We start from the raw sequence: 19,458 nt of genomic DNA on the forward strand, positions 1-19,458 counted from the left end.
GATTATTCAGATAAGAGGAGTAACACCTCATCTTCCACTTGGGAAGTCTCCACTCTCGTGACATAAATCTCAATTTCTCTAAGTTCTGGTAAACATGCTCTTCTGTCCTCACAACAGCCCCCATAGCCCACTCTTTACCCTTACTGCCCTCTCGATATGCTCATCATCCACTAAGGAAATAAAAGATAGTATCAAATTAAAAGCTCATGTGTACAAGGTCGTAAAGAGTAGTGGGAGACTGGAGGATTGGAAAAACTTTAAAAAGCAACAAAGAACAACTAAACAAGAAATAAGGAAAGGGAAGATAATGAAAGTAAATTAGCACAAAATATAAAAACAGATAGCAAAAGTTTTTATAAATATATAAAGCGGAAGAGGGTGGCTAAAGTCAACGTAGGTCTCCTAGAAGACGAGAAGGGGAAAGTGATATTGGGTGATAAGGAAATGGCTGAGGCATTGAACGAATATTTTGTGTCGGTCTTTACAGTGGAGGACACATCTAATATGCCAAAGAAGGATGTTATGGACAAAATGGGAAGTGAGGACCTCGATAAAATCGCTGTCGCTAAAGAGATAGTGATGAGAAAATTAGAGGGCCTGAAGGTAGATAAGTCCCCCGGTCCTGATGGGAGGCATCCCAGGATGTTGAGAGAATTGGTAGAGGTTACAGTAGATGCATTGTTAATCATTTAGTCATAGTCATAGTCATACTTTATTAATCCCGGGGGAAATTGGTTTTCGTTACAGTTGCTCCATAAATAATAACTAGTAATAGAACCATAAATAGTTAAATAGTAATATGTAAATTATGCCAGTAAATTATGAAATAAGTCCAGGACCAGCCTATTGGCTCAGGATGTCTGACCCTCCAAGGGAGGAGTTGTAAAGTTTGATTGCCACAGGCAGGAATGACTTCCTATGACGCTGAGTGCTGCATCTCGGTGGGATGAGTCTCTGGCTGAATGTACTCCTGTGCCCAACCAGTACATTATGTAGTGGATGGGAGACATTGACCAAGATGGCATGCAACTTAGACAGCATCCTCTTTTCAGACACCACCGTGAGAGAGTCCAGTTCCATCCCCACAACATCACTGGCCTTACGAATGAGTTTGTTGATTCTGTTAGTGTCTGCCACCCTCAGCCTGCTTCCCCAGCACACAACAGCAAACATAATAGCACTGGCCACCACAGACTCATAGAACATCCTCAGCATCGTCCGGCAGATGTTAAAGGACCTCAATCTCCTCAGGAAATAGAGACGGCTCTGGCCCTTCTTGTAGACAACCTCAGTGTTCTTTGACCAGTCCAGTTTATTGTCAATTCGTATCCCCATGTAATTGTAATCCTCCACCATGTCCGCACTGACCCCCCAGATGGAAACAGGGGTCACCGGCACCTTAGCTCTCCTCAGGTCTACCACCAGCTCCTTAGTCTTTTTACCAAAACTCTCTAGACTCTGGGCAGGTCCCAGCGGACTGGAAGACAGCAAATGTCACGCCACTTTTTTAAAATGGTGTAGGCAAAAGACGGGCAACTATAGGCCAGTTAGCTTAACATCTGTAGTCGGGAAAATGCTTGAAGCTGTCATTAAGGAAGAAATAGCAAAACATTTAGAAAGGAATGGTTCCATTAGACAGACACAGCATGGATTCAGAAAGTGCAGATCCTGTTTGACAAACTTACTGGAGTTCTTTGAGGACGTAATGAGTGCAGTGGATAGAGGGGAACAGGTGGATGTTGTATATTTGGATTTCCAGAAGGCGTTCGATAAGGTGCCGTACAAGAGACTTATAAATAAGATACGGATGCATGGAGTCGGAGGAAGTGTATTGGCAAGAATAGTGGATTGGTTAACCAATAGAAGGCAGAAATTTGGTATAAATGGGTGTTTCTCCAGTTGGCAGTCAGTGGTGAGTGGGGTGCCGCAGGGGTCGGTGCTGGGCCCGCAGCTGTTTACCATTTACATTGATGATTTGGAAGAGGGGACTGAGTGTAGCGTAGCAAAATTTGCGGATGACACAAAACTGAGTGGATAAGCAAATTGTACAGAGGATGTAGAGAGTCTGCAGAGGGATATAGATAGGTTAAGTGAGTGGGCCAAGGTCTGGCGAATGGAATACAATGTTGGTAAATGCGAGATCATCCACTTTGGAAGGAGTAATAAAAGAGCAGATTATTATTTAAAAGGTGAAAGATTGCAGCATGCTGTTGTGCAAAGGGACTTGGGAGTGCTTGTGCATGAATTGCAAAATGTTGCCTTGCAGGTACAACAGGTTATTAAGAAAGAAAACGGAATGTTGGCCTTCATTGCTAGAGGGATTGAATTTAAGAGCAGGGAGGTTATGCTGCAACTGTACAGGGTACCGGTGAGACTGCACCTGGAGTACTGTGTGCAGTTCTGGTCTCCATACTTGAGGAAGGATATATTGGCTTTGAAGGCAGTGCAGAGGAGGTTCCCAGGCTGATTCCAGGGATGAAAGGGTTAACCTATGAGAAGAGATTGAGTTGCCTGGGACTATACTCTCTGGAATTCAGAAGAATGAGAGGGGATCTTATAGAAACATACAAAATTTTGAAAGAGATAGATAAGATAGAGGTAGAAAAGTTGTTCCCATTGGTAGGTGAGACTAGAACTAGAGGACATTGCCTCAAGTTTCAGGGGAGAAGATTTAGGATGGAGATGAGGAGAAACTGTTTTTCCCCAAAGAGTGGTGAATCTGTAGAATCCTCTGCCCAGGGAAGTAGTTTAGGCTTCTTCACTAAATATATTTAAGATACAGTTAGATAGATTTTTACATAGTAAGGGAATTAAGGGTTATGGGGAAAAGGCAGGTAGATGGAGCTGAGTTTACGGACAGATCAGCCATGATCTTATTGAATGGCGGGGCAGGCTCGATGGACCGGATGGCCGACTCCTGCTCCTATTTCTCATATTCTTATGTTCTTATTCCTCCCAACGGTTCTCCTTCACACCTCATTCCCTTTTTTCCATCTTCTCAGCCCTTCGTCACTTCCTCCTCTCACCTACCAGCTTCACACATTATTCTCACTCTCCCATTCCCTCATCTGTCTCTCACTCCCTTTGTATGGATCCTCCAATCGCCTGCCAGCTTCCCCCAAGATATTTATACTGGCCATATTCCTTCTTCCTTTCCAGTCTTGATGAAGGGTCTCAACCCAAAACATCAACTGTCCATTTGCTTCCATAGGCTCTGAATATCTCTAGTTCCAGACACTGGAAACGCTAATACTGAAAATATCTGGAAATTCGGGCAGTATCTGTAAAGGAACATAAACTAGTTGACAATTCAGAACTAAAGCGCTATTTGAGAGGCGAGGAAAGGTGAAACAGTGGCTGACTGCATCTGTTGTTGCCTTAGTGACATGTTCCCAATAACTGCAAGATCTTCAATGAAACAAGTATTTGTATTTGTTCATGTACCTATATGTGATGTTTTGCTAACGCCACGTGCCAGTCATTTTTTTTTACTTCATTTCCATGTTGCTCAGCTGGAGAGTCAAGTCAATTTGAGTTTATTGTCATGTGCAAACGTATGGTGAGATACAGATTCAACGAAAAACTACTGTGCCGCACCAGCAGCTTTTGGGACTGCCTGGTGAGGGAAGCCATTGAAACAAAACTAGAAGAAAAGTATTTTAACAAAGACGAAGGTCTGGCTCTATGTAAGTATGGGAGTATAATTATAAACAAGGTGGGACAGCAGAAACCTGATTGGATGTGGACTAACCAGTCAGGAGGGACAGACGGCAGGGGTATAAATACCACAGAACTAGACATGCCCAGGCATCAACACTGATGAAGATCATAGACTTTGTCTTTGAAGCATCAATTAAAATTGATACCTGTACTCAGTTAGTCGCCCAAGAAGAGTTTATTAGTCATATATGCCGGAAAAGCACTAGATCATTTTTCAGTGAGAATCTTGTTTGCAGCAGCATCGGAGACTCATGTGTACAAATACTACATAGAATATAAATTAAACAGCAGTGAAGACAGAGAAAAGAAAAAACACTGTGCAAAGACAAGAATTTAATGCAAACTAGACCCAAAGTCAATGGCAATGCAAGAGGTGCTCTAAAGTGTTCCATTGCTGGGTAGGATTAGGTTTGTGCAGGTCAGTTGACTTAAATGACTTTCCAGAGATCTGAAACAAAAAAAGCTAGGCTTATCCTCCAGTGGTATACTCGGAAAGAGCTGTCCTGACAGAGGTGATGACTTTTAGACAAGGTGTTAAGCTAGTGCCCTACCTATTCTGTAAAATGCACTCAAAATTCTCCAAGGCAATAGTTCAAAGAAGAATGGGAGTGAATTATCCTTAATGGCTAATATTAATTATATTAATTTCTCTTGCAACATTTTTAATAAAATAAATTATCTGATTATTAACATTTCTGTCAAATTCAGAACTAGCTGTGTTCAATAAGTCCATGCATCAAAACCGTCCATGTTTGACATTTTCTGAGAAGATTTTGAAATATGCTATATTAATGCAAGTTTTTTTTTCCCTTTGGAAGCAGTGGTTATCTGTAGATGTAATGCTCTTATTAATGCTGAAAGACGCTGCTCTTAAATTATGGAAAAAAGTAGAATGAAAATGATAAAGGGGAACAAACCATTATTTTATTAGTATAATTCAATTCCAGTTTAAAGTAGCTCCAAAGAAAATGTGCTAATAACCACTCTAATTACTGCTACGGTTGTACAGAGAGCAATATATAACAATCACCTGACGAAGTGCACTAGGCAGTGTTAAGTCAGTCATGCATTAGAGCTAAGTATAGGGAAAAATCAGAAGTCTTTCTTCTGAAGAAGTATCTCAAGCCAAAATATCGGCTGTTTATTCCTTTCCATAGATGCTGCCTGACTTGTTGAGTTCCTCCAGCATTTTGTGTGTGTTACATCATTTCTCTTTGGATTCTTCCTGTTAATATCATTCAGCTTCTCCTGTTAAAATATGGTATGGCATCAGTATATCAAAGAGAAGAAAAACCCACTATCAGCCGCTAGCGACATTACCACAAAAGATTATAGATTTTGGAAATTTTTACCCATCCGATCTATGGATTTTCTGCTTCTCTTCTCAATTGTTTACCCATCATTATTCTAATACCGAGGCATATAAAAAAATCACGAAATAAAAACATTTCTTTGGGAGAATTCCCCATGGAAAAGTTTCTTTCTTAGCTTCGAATTCCTTGTGCTGTTTAGATTCTGGAAATTGTTTACGGTGTCTGGTAAACTTTGTATTGATTTTCCACTCTCATAGATAGCAATTTCTTTGTAACGGCCTATGTTGTAATAAGGGAAGAAAGATATTAAGTTTCCTCTCGATCAATATTATCAAAAGTAAGCTGCATTAATCTGTTTCCTGGATTTAACTGAGATTAGGATTGCATTTTCTTGCTTTTAAAGATCAATATCTTTGCTATTTTGTTATATTCCAAATGCAATTTATTATACTCTTCTGATTGTATGATGTTTATCTCATTTTCCAAGTCTCTCTCACAGAAATGTATGAGCACATGACTCAAAGGCTGCCATGATGGATAACAACCGTCTTTGAGAGCTCATGATAGATAGGAGTCATAATGCTATTTCTAAATTTATTAGCCCCCATGGAGATTAAAATTTTATTTATACAGAATTCAAGAGATACTTTCCCTCCCATTCTTTTGTGGTCTCATCTTGAGTAAGCTGTGTTCCTGCATACTAAATTCCATTGCAGAGAGATCGACGGGAAGTTTAATGATTCTTATGAATCATCTTAGCAACAATAATAGCATCATTTATATAGGATTTTTAATGTTGGAAAATGCCTAAGGTACCTCATAGAAATATTGCAAATAAAACTTAATGTGAAGCAAATGACAAGATATTTAGGTATATGATTAAAAGCTTGGATAAAACTGAAAGTATTGCCAAGAGGGAGGAAGAGGGAAAGGGGAGAGTTTATTTAATTTATGTACAGATACAGCATGGTAATATGCCCTTCTGGCTCAATGGGCCTGTGCCTCCACCAAAGGGAGCAATTAACCTACTAACCTGTATGTCTTTGGAACGTGGAAGGAAACCAGAGCACCTGGAGGAAGCCCATGCAGTCAGAGGGAGAATGTGCAAACTCCATACAGCAGGGGGCAGAATTGAACCCGGGTCACTGGCTCTGTAATAGCATTGAGATAGCCATTAAGCTACCATTCCACCAGAGAATGTCAGGAAGAACTCTAAAATTCTAAAACCTTTACAATTTGCCAAATTTAGGTAAACTGCTCTTATTTTTGCCTGTGTCAGAATTGCCATTTCCACCTGTGATTTTAGATCAGATATTCTCTCTGCAGCCTGGTTTGCTGGACTTGTCACAGTACCCTGCTAATACCAACAGAGAAGCATAATGTGCTTCTAGGTATCAAATTACACCATTTGGTCTCACCCTCTGAGATATTCTTTTGTTCCATACATTACTGCTGCACCCCTGCTACTGAAAACTAACTTTTTTTTCTCTTTCTCAGCTCTTTAAGGGCCCCTGGACCTAAAATGTGAACCCTGTTTCTCTATCCACAAATGTTGCCTGACCTGATGATGAGTTTTTCCAGTGTTTTCTGTTGTTATTCCAAAACCCGGGGCCTTGGCAGCTGAGACCAAAAAGAACCCAAAGGGAATCACATAAGCAACTTGTCAGATTCATCGGAATCAGGTTCTTGAATCATCCTATATGTTAAATTAGTTCCTATTGTCAGTAGAATAACTTTCTTACAACAGGGTGTACCATCTCCAGTCACGTTTGTTATAGCCACCTGACCACATACATGGAAAAGATTAACAAAATATGTTTCAGAAGGGAAATATCACATTATTACAAAATAAGTGATTTCTGGATTTTAAAAAAAAAGTTTAAACTCTTTTTATAGATATTGGAAAAGAGAGAATTGCGGAAAAGTGGTAAATTAGAACTGGACTTCAGCCTCACAGGTGTCATGCTGTGACAAGATTGATTATACTGTAACATTATAACAAAACTAAAAACACTTATCACCTACAAAGCAACACATATTGCCGATGTCACAATGTAAGCCCCACGTTCTGGATTAACCAATAAGAAATTCTCTAACAGATTGGCTAAACCAATGGAGGATGGGAGAGCTTAAAATTATGTTGGATTGATGCTTTATCCGTTGATTTTCTATCTGATTTGTTGCAAGTGATGAAACTTCTGTTTTGCCTCTACAAATCAATCGGCAATGTGTCAGGTCCAGGCTCTGGGTTTTCATGGTAAGGGTGCAGAAGAAGTTAATAGAATCACCTATCCTAACAAGTACCTTCCTCTAAACGGTAGGGTATACATCAAAGCTGGTATCCAGGCAAGGTATTATCCGCTCTGCTTTGGAGTTTTCGCAAAAACGTGGAAACAGTATTCTCCATAAGGCCTCTTGTTCAGAGGATAAAATATTGGCAGCATTGGCTCAGGGCAGATAGAGTCAGAGAGTTATACAGTACAGACACTGACCCAGCCAAATTTCCAGACATCTGGAAAGTGGAAGGTGTCTGCATGCCTCCATACCAATGACCAGTCTCTTCATTAATTCCATGGGTTCTTGGCAGGGATTCTCCTCCAGCCAATTCAACTCCAACGAAACCTTCAAGTTGATATCCAGTGGAATTTAACTGTTATCATATATGGACACATCTAAAAGAGTTTTAAAAAATATATTTCATTTAATTTATTTCATAGAACATGGACAGGCCCTTCAGCCCATGAGGTTATGCCAAAGATCAATCTAACATCTCCCTCCCACATAGCCCTCCCCCATTTTTCTTTCATCCATGTGCCTGTCTAAATCTCTTAAGTATCCCTCATGCATCTGCCTCTACCACCAGCCCTGGAAGTGTATACCATGCACTTGCATTAAAAATCTTCCTCAAACAGCCCCCTATACTTCCTTCCAATCACATTAGAAGCAGGTCCTCTCTTATTGGCCATTGCTGCCCCAGGAAAAAAGGTGCTGGCCGTCCACTCTGTCCATGCCTCTTATCATCAAATGCAGCCATCCTCATAAGATATGCTCTCTCTAATTCAGAGAGCATCCTGATAAATCTCTGCACCCTCTCTTAAGCTTCCACATCCTTACTGTAATGAGGTGACCGGAATCAGACACAAAATTCCAAGTGTATTCTACAAGAGTGTCACTGAGCGGTGACATTACCTTGTGGTCCTTGAATGCAATCTCCCGACTAGATAGATAGATGTACTTTATTGATCCCGAGGGAAATTGGGTTTCGTTACAGCCGCACCAACCAAGAATAGAGCATATATATAGCAATTCAAAAACCACAAACAATCAAACAACAAAATGCAAACTATGCCAGATGGAAATAAGTCCAGGACCAGCCTATTGGCTCAGGGTGTCTGACCCTCTATGGGAGGAGCTGCAAAGTTCGATGGCCACAGGTAGGAACAACCCCCCGTGACGCCCAGTGTTGTATCTCGGTGGAATATGGCCGGAGTCCAACAGCAAAAAGTTCAATATCCGGTCTACAAACACATTCCTCGATCGTAATATGACCCGGATTTCACCATCCGTTGTTAACCAGAACAGTAAGCACCTAACTCCTTTACGCTTACCGCTCTCAGTGCACTTCCGGTCAGCCTGAACGGTCTGGAAGCCGTCCATGCAAAAGATTTGATCGGGCATGTCCTCATGCAGCCCTGTTCCAGTAAAACACATAACACTGTACTCCCGGAATGTTCTCTGACGCCTGGCTCGCGCCGTCAACTCAACCATTTTATTACCCACCGAGCTCCTCTTCTCCATAAGTCTCTGTTGTCTCGACCCGGTCCTCTTTCCTCGACTTTGTGATTCCCCTCTGCATCCTCTGTGTGTTTTCCTCCAGATTTCAGCCAGGGTGTCCGCCACTCTGCTCGCTAAACCGGCCAGCTCAATCAGCTGGTCCCCAGAATAAACAATGTGACCTTGCTTCTGTCTCGCTAATGAGACGTGTCGGAATGTAACTATTTCCAGCGCTAAAAACCCAAATAAAACTCTCTCTACCAGCATGTTAGAAAGGGTGCAGCTTCAACGTGTTACCGTGAAAAAAAAATAACGTAAGTTAAAAAGTAAGAATACTAGTCGGAACGCCTGTAACAGGCTGCATGCACGACCGGCGCATGCGCACTATTCACGGCCAACACATCATATGCCTTCTTAACCTCCCAATCAACTTGCACTGCGACTTTGAGGGATCTATGACATCATCCCTAAGATTCCTCCACACCACTAAGAATCCTGCTATTAACCCTGTACTCTGCCTTCAGGTTTGACCTTCCAAGGTATATCCTAATTGATATGTCTTCCAGATTGAACTCCATCTGCCACTTCTCAGCCCAGCTCCGCATCCTGTCGATATCCCATTGTAACTTAGGGCAACTTTCTACTCTATCCACAACACTGCTAACTTTAGTGTCATCTACAAACTTACTAATCCACCTTTCCACTTCTTTATCTAAGTCAATTATAAAAATCACAAAGGACCTGGGGTCCCAGAACAGATCCCTGTGGAATTCCATTTGTCACAGACCTCCAAAAAGAATCCACCTCCCTCTACCTCCTATGGCAAGCCAATTCCAGATCCACAAAGCCATGTTTTCCTGGATCCCATGCCCCCTGATTTTCTGAATGAGCCTATCATGGGGAACCTTGTCAAACACCTGAATAAAATCCATACACACCATATCCATCACTTTGTTTTGTCACTGCCACACAAAAGTCACTCAGGCCCATGAAGCATGACTGCCCCTTGCAAAGCCATCTTGACTATCTTTAATCAGATTATACTTCTCCAAGTGCTCATAAATTCTGTCTCGAGGAATCCTGTCAAATAGTTTACCCACCACAGAGGTAAGATCCACTAGTCCATAATTCCCAAACTCTTTCCTCACTTTGCATAGTAACTTGGGGTATATCCTGTCCAGAGACGTATCTATCCTAATGTGATCTACATGGATTTTAGTAAGGCATTTGACAAGGTTCCACAGGGTAGGCTTATTCAGAAAGTCAGAAGGCATGGGATCCAGGGAAGTTTGGCCAGGTGGATTCAGAATTGGCTTGCCTGCAGAAGGCAGAGGGTTGTGGTGAAGGGAGTACATTCAGATTGGAGGATTGTGACCAGTGGTGTCCCACAACGATCTGTTCTGGGACCTCTACTTTTCATGATTTTTATTAACGACCTGGATGTGGGGGTAGAAGGGTGGGTTGGCAAGTTTGCAGATGACACAAAGGTTGGTGGTGTTGTAGATAGTATAGAGGATTGTCGAAGATTGCAGAGAGACATTGATAGGATGCAGAAGTGGGCTGAGAAGTGGGAGATGGAGTTCAACCTGGAGAAGTGTGAGGTGGTACACTTTGGAAGGACAAACTCCAAGGCAGAGTACAAAGTATATGGTAGGATACTTGGTAGTGTGGAGGAGCAGAGGGATCTCGGGGTACATGTCCACAGATCCCTGAAAGTTGCCTCACAGGTAGATAGGGTAGTTAAAAAAGCTTATGGGGTGTTAGCCTTCATGAGTCGAGGGATAGAGTTTAAGAGTTGTGATGTAATGATGCAGCTCTATAAAACTCTGGTTAGGCCACACTTGGAGTACTGTGTCCAGTTCTGGTCGCCTCACTATAGGAAGGATGTGGAAGCATTGGAAAGAGTGCAGAGGAGATTTACCAGGATGCTGCCTGGTTTAGAGAGTATGCATTATGATCAGAGATTAACAGAGCTAGGGCTTTACTCTTTGGAGAGAAGGAGGATGAGAGGAGACATGATAAAGATGTACAAGATAATAAGAGGAATAGATAGAGTGGATAGCCAGCGCCTCTTCCCCAGGGCACCACTGCTCAGTACAAGAGGACATGGCTTTAAGGTAAGGGGTAGGAAGTTCAAGGGGGATATTAGAGGAAGGTTTTTTACTCAGGGAGTGGTTGGTGCATGGAATTCACTGCCTGAGTCAGTGGTGGAGGCAGATACACCAGTGAAGTTTAAGAGACTACTAGACAGGTATATGGACGAATTTAAGGTGGAGGGTTATATGGGAGGAAGGGTTTGAGGGTCGGCACAACATTGTGGGCCGAAGGGCCTGTACTGTGCTGTACTATTCTATGTTCTATGTTTTATGTTCTAATGTTTTTCTTAAGCTCCAACACTTCCTCTTTCTTAACTTCAACATGTTCCAGCATATTAGCCTGTTCTACGCTGACCTCACATTCCTCAAGCTCCCTCTCATTGATGAATAGTGAAGCAAAGTATTCATTAAGGGCTTCACCTATCTCCTACAACTACAGGCACCTGTTTAATGCTGGAGGAACTCAACAGGCCAAGCAGCATCTATGGAAAAAAGAAAACAGTTGAAGTTTCGGGCTAAGACCTTTCATTTGACTCTTTTCCATAGTTGCTGCCTGGCCTGCTAAGTTCCTCCAACATTCTGTGTGTGTTGCTTTGGATTTCCAGCATCAAAAGATTTTCTCATGTTTGTGATTTAGTACAGGCACATTTCCGCTTTTATCTGTAATCAGTCCAAACTCACTCTAGTTATCCTCTTGCTGTTCACATACACGTAGAATGCCTTGGGGGCCACCTGAATCCTAATTGCCAAGGTCTTTTAGCTTTCTTGACGACTTTCCTGGCTACCATAAATCTCTCAAGAGCCTTATCTGATCCTTGCTTTCTAAACCTTAAGTATGCTTCCTTCTTGCTCTTGATTAAATGTTCTATTTCTCTTTGTCAACCATGGTTGCTTCACCCTACCCTCCTCTCCCTGCCTCAATAGGACAAACATTTTCAAAACCCAGTGCAAGTGCTCTTTTAACAATGTCCATATTTCCATTGGATGTTTCCCTGAGAATATATGTTCCCAATTTACACTCCCAAGTTCTTACCCAATAGCATCAAAGTTCACCCTCCTCCAAATAAATGCTTTTTCATAATGTCTGTTCTTATCATTGTCCAAGGCTATGCTAAATGTCAGTGAGTCATGTTCTCTCTCTCTGAATTATTCACCCATTGAAAGTTCTATCACCTGACAGGTTCATTGTCTAGTCTTAGATCAGGTATGGCCTCTCCTCTAGTTGCCCTGTCCAAAGCATAATATGTTAAAATTATTTTCTTATGTCAAATTCTTATTCTTGTCAACAAAAACCATTTTTCCATCAACCACTACAGACAAATTACTAACAAACTACTGCTTTACTGAAATACATAAATATCCAGGAATAATATACACTATCCACATGGTGAATAAGGCCCTGTAGAAGACACCCTCTAAAGGCACTGCTATGCTAAATGGAGTTTCTATGTCATATAATCAAGGTAAGAAATAAATGCAGGAAGATCCTGAAATGAACTGCAGTATGCAACATAAAATTAAGTTTTCTATGTAGACCTCTCCACTAGTCCTAAAGAAGGGTTTCAACAAAACTTACTTCGGGTGTTGCTTGTCTGGCTCCATCGTTCCAGTTTAGCTTTGCTTTTATTGGAGCTTCACCTTCGTGTCCATTGCTGTCAGAAACACTTGAAATGGAAAAGGACTGCGTGACCACTAAATCTCAGTCCCAAGAGGGATGCTCCCCTCACATTCTGCGCTTACGTTACACTTCCTTGGTTTGAGACCTGGAGCCTGAAGCTCTATTCCTTCAGCGTAAATCGAGCAAACTCTGTGGCTAGGTTAAACAGCAATCAATAAACAACATTAAAAATTCTTTTTCCCACATCATTCAGTGAATCTGGGAATGTTTATCACTCAGAGGCTGGGTGGTTCTACTAATCTATAAGTGATAAGTTTCAATGGAAATGGATGTCATCACAAATTTAAATTGAAAAGCCTTGATTTTCTCGCAAGAGCAATGGTCCAGGTTGGCTTGGCTAGCAGTAGAAGCTACTGTCTACCTGTGATCGGGTCTACTAATGTTATGCTGACAACTCTGACCTCTAACCGGATAACAAACCACAAGAAATCCCTGTTGACATGTTGCGTGCAAAGCCTGGTGGTCCGACCTGCGTCTGGACAAGACAGATTAATGTTTATTTCTATGTTCACTCATTTGTATGATTGCTTAGTGATACTGCAGATAACAGCATGTGTCTGGATAGATGCCACTGTGTCTGTTCATGGATTACTAAAAGGTACTCAGTCTTTCTGTGGTGATCACACTTGGGACCTCATGTCACATTTGACATTATAAATATGCTCAAAAATATTAAATGAAATATATTTAAATGAATGTTGTGTTGTTGTACACATAAATCCATCACATTAAACAGACATGTAACAAAACGTAAACTCATAAGTGGGTTAACAATCTTCCAGTGTACATAGTGATTGCTCCGTGGCAAGGAAAGGCCTGATACATTGCAAAAGTGCTCCAATTCACCCCTAAGTAACATTGCTCTACTTTGAAAAAATCCTTTGCTTCGCTAAAGGTTAAAACACTTTGAGTACAACTGCATTCATAATGCTGTTTGAAGTCCTAATAATTCCTGCTGCTGCCTGTAAGGAGTTTGTACGTTCTCCCCAAGACCACGTGGGTTTCCTCCGGGTGCTCTGGTTTCCTCCCACAGTCCAAAGCTGTATTGGTTGGCATGTTAATTGGTCATTGTAAATTCTTCCATGATTAGGCTAGGAATAAATTGGGAGATTGCTGAGTGTCATGGCTCAAAGTGTTGGAAAGCAATATCTTAATCAAATAAAAATTTTAAAAATGTAACCCTCTAAACTCATAGCCGTTCTACTGATTTTGAACTACATTATTTCCTGACTCAGACCAAAATCAATAATCTCATGTTTCCTGAGTTTGAAATTCATCATTTGTTTCCATGTTCAACCTATCTATATCTTTTTGTGACCCATCCTCACCAACTTACTGTGCCTTATAACTTTAATTCTGCCTGTATACATTTTGCAAGGTTCATCTAAGTCAGTACAGCACACGTTGAGCTGGAGCAGAAGTCCAGATCACTCAGATTATGCACAGGGCCACGGTCGCATGGCACAGTTAATGACAAATACAGTACACAGTAGAAAATCAGTGCTGCATGGTAGTGTGGTGGTTAGCACAATACTTTACAGCACAGGTGACATGGGTTCAATTCCCACCATTGCCAGTAAGGAGCTTATACGTTCTGCGCATAACTGCTTATGTTTCCTATGGGTGCTCCAGTTTCCTCCCACAGTCCAAAGATGTGCTGGTTGGTAGATTAATTGGTCATTGTGAGTTGTCCCGTGAGTAGGGCTAGGATTAAATCAGGGAGTTGCTGGGCGACATGGTTCAAAGGGCCTATTCTGTGATGTATTTAAATAAGTAAACAAACAAACAAACAAACAAATAAATCTCAGAAGAAATGGTTGTCATCAAGTCATTGTGAAGGCCTTCTTCTCTGTTCCCTCAAAGATGATTGGTATTTTCTTTCTTCAGTTTTGGTTTTCAGCAGAATTATAATAAACGTAGAAACTTTAGGCACCTTCAAACTTATCGAACAACTTAGATCTATGATTGAGCCGGATAGTAACTGTCTGTACTATCAGGGTATTAGAATGATTTGTTTATACAATCAATACTTCTGGCATTTAAAATATAATTATTGGTATCACTAGTGCCACTGTTCCATTCCAAAGTAAAAAACACCTTGGTACTCTTATCTTGATAATATGCACTTGGTAGCCACTTTATTAGCTACATCTGTACACCTACTGTTTAATGCAAATAATTAATCAGCCAATCATTTGGCAGTAACTCAATGCATAAAATCATATAGACATGGTCAAAAGGTTCAGTTGTTCAGAGCAAACATCAAAATGGTGAAAGATGTGATCTAAATGACTGTGGAATGATTATTGTTGCCAAATGCGGTGGTTTGAATATCTCAGACACTGCTGATCCCCTGGGATTTTCATGCAGAAGTTTCCAGAGTTTAGAGAAGATAGTGCAAAAAAACAAAAACAAAGCATGCAGAGAGCAGCAGTTCTGTGGGTGAAAATGCCTTGTTAATGAGAGAGGTCAGATGAGAATGGTCATACTGGTTCAAGCTGACAGGAAGGCAACAGTAAAATAAGCAACCAAGCTTTACAACAGGGCCGTGTAGAAGAGCATCTCCGAACACACATGTAGCTTATGGGCTACAGCAGTAGAAGACCACAAATTATACAAGAGAGAATATACAGATGCTGGAGATCTAAAGCAACACACACACAGAGTGCTGGAGGAAGTCAGCAGGCTAGGTAGCATCTATGGAAAAGAATAAAGAGTCAGCGTTTTGGGCCAAGACCCTTCTCCAGTCCTGATGAAGGGTCTCAGCCTGAAACGTTGACTGTTTACTCTTTTCCTTAGATGCTGCCTGGACTGCTGAGTTCCTCCATCATTTTGTGGACTACAAGAATACACTCAGTTACCTCTTTATTAGGTACAGAAGGTACTTATTAAAGTGGCCACTGAGTGTACCTAATTATCTCAGGATGAATAGGGTTTGAATTACTGGAGCAATTCTACTGATTAGCTTGTAATTCAGCCAATAGCATGGGAGTTAACTTCCAAATATTCAAACTACTAAGAAAATTCACAGATTGTTTGTAGTTTGTGTTTATTTTCATATTTAGTTCTCAAATCAGGGTGCAACAATGCTGGCCATGGTATGTCATTGAAACAGTGAAGAGGAAGTAAACAAGGAGATAGATGCATCTGAGGCCCAATAATGTTCATCTGTCTCAGCAGATTAATTTTCTAAACTGACATGACATTGGAATGGAAATATTTGTGATTATTTTCTAAACTTCTCAGCTTGATTTGTTATGTTATAAACCTTGACCCTAAATTTCCATTGGAGTCTACCTTTCTATTTTGGTAACCTAAGGCATGGTAGCATCATGGCTGGGGGTTTGTGTGATCGAAAATCTGTGACGGCATGGGTTTCTTCCAGATGCTCTGGTTTCCTCCCACTTTCCAAAGATGTAGGATTAGGGTTAGTGAGTTGTGGGCGTGCTAAACTGGCCCGGGAACATGGCACTACTTACCCATTCCTCGCTGATGTGATGTGACACAAACAACACATCTCACTGTATGTTTCAATGTACATGTGACAAATAAAGCTAATCTTTTAATTTTCATCTATAGTGGGAATCTTTGGAGAAACACAGTAAGTGATCACTTGAATGATCAATTTCTAGGTTCTGCTAATCTATTGCTGGTGAACGTTCACGTAAATACAATTATTTTAAGGGAAGTTCAGTAGTTTCAATGGCGGCCCCATCGGTAATTGGTCTTATTAATTAAGTATTACTAATACCGTAATACTATAGTTTGCACAGAAACCACATGAAACACATACTTTCACTGTAATGTACTTCTGGTGTGGTTCATATTACTGCAGGATAGACAAAGGCCACAGTATCTATTTCAACTGGAAATTAACTCTTTACCTGCTAAAAGCATTGATCAGAAGAAAGTTACACTGCCACTGCATGCTTTCCAAGATAGGTTGTGCCTAATTTTGCTACTTCAACAGATTCCTGAACAAGTTTGCATGAATAGGAATTCAGCAATGTAAATTCGTAGATTATTCTATGGTTTTAAACAGTGACAGTGAATATATTTGGCACTACAATCATACTTTTCCATAATATTCAGACAAGAAGGTGGTTCACAATTTGCTGATGATACAACCATCATTGGTAGAATCTCAGGTGGTGACGAGAGGGTGTACAGGAGTGAGATATGCCAACTAGTGGAGTGGTGCCGCAGCAACAACCTGGCACTCAACGTCAGTAAGACAAAAGAGCTGATTGTCGACTTCAGGAAGGGTAAGACGAAGGAAAACATATCAATCTTCATAGAGGGATCAGAAGTGGAGAGAGTGAGCAGCTTTAAGTTCCTGGGTGTCAAGGTCTCTAAGGATCTAACCTGGTCCCAACACATTGATGTAGTCATAAGGAAGACAAGACAGCAGCTATACTTCATCAGGAGTTTGAAGAGATCTGGCATGTCAACAAATACACTTAAAAACTTCTATAGTTGTACTGTGGAGAGCATTCCGACAGGCTGCATCACTGTCTGGTATGGAGGGGCTACTGTACAGGACCGAAAGATGCTGCAGAGCATTGTAAATCTAGTCAGCTCCATCTTGGGTACTAGCCTACAAAGTAACCAGGGCGTCTTCAGGGAATGACGTCTCAGAAAGGCAGCGTCCATTATTAAGGACCTTCAGCAGCCAGGGCATGCCCTTTTCTCACTGTTACCATCAGGTAGAAGGTACAGAAGTCTGAAGGCACACACTCAGTGATTCAGGAACAGTTTCTGCCTGCCTGCCATCCGATTCCTAAATGGACATTGAACCTTTGGACACTACCTCACTTATTAAAATATATAGTATTTCTGTTTTTTGCATGATTTTTAATCTATTCAATATATGTATACTGTAATTGATTGATTGATTCTATATTATGTATTGCATTGAACTGCTGCTGCTAAGTTAACAAATTTCACGTCACATGCCGGTGATAATAAACCTGATTCTGACTCTGATTCTGACACTTCTCTCCTATCAGTTATCTTCTTCTTCATCCCTTTACCTTTTCCATCTATCATCTCCCCACTTCTCACTTCAGCCCCCCTCCTGCACCCACCTTCCTTCCCCTTCAACTGGCTCTCCGATCACATTCTAGCTTGTACTTCCCCTTGCATGTTTCCCCCACCGTCCTTCCCCCTTTCCTTCCAGTCCTGAGAAAGCTTCCAGTCCTGAGAAAGGATCTTAACCTGAACAATCAACCCTTGATTCCGTTCTGTAGATGCTGTCTAATGCTATCCGATCTGCTGAGGTCATCCAGCATTTTGTATGTGTACGGATTTCCAGCAGCTGCAGAATCTCTTCTGTTAGACAAGGGAGAAGCTGTGTTGTCGATGCATTTTATCACACAAAGCTCGACCAACTCAGCAACTAAAGATACAAATTATTTTTAACAGTGTTATCTTCAGGACCGAAATCTAGCTGATTGCTTAAAATTATTGGGTTTTTTTTGTAGTTTGACCAGCGGTCACTAAGTTGATTATTAGACAAATACAAAAGACAATAACGACTTCTGAACTACTCTTCCTCGTCAGAAAACATCTCAGTATATCATAAATAAGGTTATTTGTTTGATTGGTGGCCCCATGGCCCCATGGGCTGATGTTAAGGCACCTTTTAATCAAATTTGGAGTCTCTCTAGACCTCAGGGGAGCTGCAGGCCATTGTTAACCTTCCACATCTCCTACAATTGCCCTGACATCATGTTCTTCAAAGGTTAACTACATGACATTGTGTTAACATTCTTACTTTATGTGTTTTGTTCTAATTTCATTACACTATGAGGCAGTGCTCTACGGCAGTAAACACTTTTCATCCAGACCATGGAAAATGTTCCAACTTTAATTTTCTCTCTGAAGCTGAATATGTGAAAATAGTTCACTAATCATCTCTGGCAATAATCTATTGTTTTCTTACTAACCAAGCCTAATTACTAGGCCAACTTCATTGTGTGGCAACTCTACAAACCTGAAAAAGGAATAGAATTTAAGCATTTTACACATAGTTCTAGCTTCCTTCATGATGATCATTCACTTAGCTCAAACTCTCCTGACTTCCTTGTGTTTCAAGGCAATCTTCATGAAGAGTATAGCCAAAATTAACCTAAACCTAATTCTACCATATGGCAACATGAGGCACACACTCTCTATTCCCATATTCCTGTAACACATAAAGAAAGAGCAATATTTTTAATTAAAAGTTCCTGCTCCCAAGGGAGGGAATTTGTAGAATGCCTACAAGATGGCTTTTTCAGAGCAGCTTGTGGTTCAACACACTCAGGAAAAAACAATACTGGATTGGTTGTTGTGTAATGAGCCAGATTTGATTTGGAAGCTTAAGGTAAAGGAACCCTTAGGAGCCAGTGATCATAATATCATAAAATTCACCCTGCAATTTGAGAGGGAGAAGATAAAGTCAGTTGCACCAGTATTAAAGCAGAATAAAGCAAACTACAGAGGCATGAGAAAGGAGCTGGTCAAAGTTGATTGGAAGGAATGAAGATAAGCTAGCCAATAATATAAAAGATGATACCATAAGTTTTTCAGATATATAAGATAACAAAACATCGGATAAGCCCAGTACGTACTTTCCTTCAGTCTTTACTGTGGAAGACACTAACAGCATGTCAGATATTTGAGAGTGTCAGGAAGAAAAGTAAGTATAGTTGCTATTATTATGCAGAACATGTTTGGGAAGCTGAAAGGTCTGAAGGTAGATAAGTCATCTGAACCAGGTGGACTATACCCCAAGGTTCCGAGAGAGGTAACTGAAGAGATTATGGAGGGATTAGTAAGGATCTTCCAAGAATCACTAGATTCTGGAATTGTTCTGGAGGACTGTAAAATTGCA

At 40.9% G+C, this 19,458-nt stretch overlaps 1 long non-coding RNA gene across 1 annotated transcript; it reads right to left on the minus strand.

Annotated features, from left to right (window-relative positions):
- Positions 1 to 4,721: 4,721 nt before the first annotated feature.
- Positions 4,722 to 7,600, minus strand: LOC140199738 (uncharacterized). Its single transcript, XR_011886482.1, has 3 exons — positions 7,526 to 7,600; positions 6,067 to 6,184; positions 4,722 to 4,968 (listed from the first exon to the last, which is right to left on the minus strand). It is a non-coding gene; the product is annotated as an uncharacterized lncRNA (long non-coding RNA).
- Positions 7,601 to 19,458: the final 11,858 nt, after the last annotated feature.

The sequence above is a fragment of the Mobula birostris genome, chromosome 6, assembly GCF_030028105.1.
Source record: "Mobula birostris isolate sMobBir1 chromosome 6, sMobBir1.hap1, whole genome shotgun sequence".
Classification (NCBI taxonomy): domain Eukaryota; kingdom Metazoa; phylum Chordata; class Chondrichthyes; order Myliobatiformes; family Myliobatidae; genus Mobula; species Mobula birostris.